Here is a 2,354-nt window from a genome sequence, read left to right on the forward strand (position 1 = left end):
GTAGATTAGTATCTTATCCATGCCAATACTTGGCTTTGGGAACTATGAATTACAAGTAGTATTAACATAGGTTGAGCATTTAGCTTTTGTTTAATATTGGCTAAGACCCAAAAAAGGAGGGAGAATGAAGTAAATTATAATTACAACATTTTGGGTTGCAATCAGCAACAATTGTTATTAAAACAATTGATCATTATCAGTATGGTATTAGGAAAATGAATGTCACCAGCTGTGAAAGACTTAATCAAGGAAATATTTATATACAATGAGAGAGAGATGTGAACAGTTTCATAGAGAAACCTTGCAGCAAGAAGTATGATGAGGAAGACTAGGCAGTGGCTGCTGCTGTGCTTGTTCAACATGTGATGCTGGGAGAAGGGTGCAGACAAGGTTGCGGTCACCATACACATTATCCACACGCCCTGATATAACAGTGCAAAAGAACTCAATGTTAGGTAAAATTAAGCAGGCATAGACTAGAAACGCATTAAAGTATTCAAGGTTTGTCACAATTTGTAGCATTTGCATCTTGTGAATAATCATGGACTAAGTAGAGTAGATCTCGTATCAATGATTAAAATGTATGTGGTGCTTGAATGATTGTAATATTGCAAGTATTAATTGATAAAAGAAACAGTGAAGTTCCTCAATTATAGACAATAGATCAGTTTGAAAGAACAATGGTTTACATGAAAAGCAAGCAATTAAGAGATGGGGTATCAAGGCAACTATATAACATCCAAAAGTTGACACCACCTTCTCTGAGGATCTCCTGAACATATCAATAGATATATATGAACCAATAGAGTGTCCAACCTTCACAAAGAAACTAATGTCAGCTACTACAAATTTCAAGACAAATACAAGAAATCAAGTCACACAATATTATACGCTTTCCTAGGATCACAGGAAATAACACAAACGATTCAATTGGTTATCTCTACGCTAGAGGAGTCAACTGACTTATTATAGCAATAATAGAGATCACTGCCTGAAAATGACATATGGACATAAATCATTGTAGTTCAAGGACTAGAATAAAAATGACAGTTTCCATTGCCAAGTCACTCAACAAAGTTGGGCAATACTCTGTTACTTGGAAAGTGCATTTTTATCAAAGTGCAAAACTCTTCTTCATTTGAAGCACAGAATGAAGAACACCACAATTGAAAATCAGATAAAGAGAGGGCATTCATAATTCTAACATCTTTGTTGAGAATATTTGGGATCACAGTATATGTAAAAAATAAAATTAAAAGAAACACCTAAAACAAGGACAACTTTAGACAAAAACTCCCCCCATATTAGCAAAATATTAATACTCAGACGTGTTTATGCACCAATGAATCATTAATCGATGACCAGCAAGTACACACTAATCCCTCTTGTCATGTGTAGGAGAGTGGTGAGACAAATGGATAACTGAAACTACAAGATGCATAATTTTTGTCAAAGGAAACAGAGAGATTCAAAGAAACATTACATTTTCTGAGCAACCATTGTTAGCCCTGTGAACACTTTCAATGGCTAACTGAAACTTGGAAAACTGTGGGCACTGCAAAAAACAAAACCAGTGGATATTATCACTAGGAAAAAAAAAAAAAAAAAAACCGAGCAACATTTATGGAATTAAATCGATTGGAAAAGGGGAAAAAATACCTTGACTACTGGGTAATATGACATCCATTTGCAGATAGCACTAGCACTAGAAAAATCGATCAATTTACATTCCCATATATTTATGGGAAGAGAGGAGTCATGGGTCGGAGCTTGAGGGACGGTGGGGAAGAGGGTGAAATGGGTTTCTGGAAGGAAGAGAATACACCGGCATCGAACTGGGGTTGTCTTCCAAAAGATGGATTTCTCACCTGGGCTCTTCGCCGGCGTCGGACTGATGTAGGTCTTCCTTCATCAATCTCTGGTGGACGTGGAACTCTCCGAAGGCACAGGCTTAGCTAGGGTGAGGAGTGGAAAAAAAGAGATCAGAGAGTAAAATTTTGGTATCTATATGCTACAGTACTTTCAGCTGAGCTACAGTGCTTTCAGCCAAATTAATCACCCACTTTTTTACAACTTATTTGCTACAATGTTTTCAGTTTTTAGTTTTCAGTTTCAGCAACAATAAGTTCAATCCAAACGGACCCATAGTGTGGGAGAAGGTAAGAAAGTCACACTTAAAATACTCTAGGCAAAGAGTTTCGCGGGCACCTTGTGAGATGGATTGTCTCGCGAAGCACTCGCGAAATACAGCCTAGCACTTGACTCTTCAGCTTCAAGCATGTGCTTCTCATGTGCCCTTTTTCACGGGAACCTTACTTGCGAGCTTCTTGCAAGTTAGTCGCGAAACTACACTA

The 2,354-nt window shown here is 37.5% G+C and overlaps 1 long non-coding RNA gene across 1 annotated transcript; it reads right to left on the bottom strand.

The window, feature by feature from the left end:
* Positions 1-232: 232 nt before the first annotated feature.
* LOC112032282 (uncharacterized) lies at positions 233-1,844 on the bottom strand. Its single transcript, XR_002885073.2, has 3 exons — positions 1,660-1,844; positions 1,484-1,555; positions 233-422 (listed from the first exon to the last, which is right to left on the bottom strand). It is a non-coding gene; the product is annotated as an uncharacterized LOC112032282 (long non-coding RNA).
* Positions 1,845-2,354: the final 510 nt, after the last annotated feature.

The sequence above is a fragment of the Quercus suber genome, unplaced genomic scaffold (assembly GCF_002906115.3).
Source record: "Quercus suber isolate HL8 unplaced genomic scaffold, Cork oak 2.0 scaffold_620, whole genome shotgun sequence".
Classification (NCBI taxonomy): Eukaryota; Viridiplantae; Streptophyta; class Magnoliopsida; order Fagales; family Fagaceae; genus Quercus; species Quercus suber.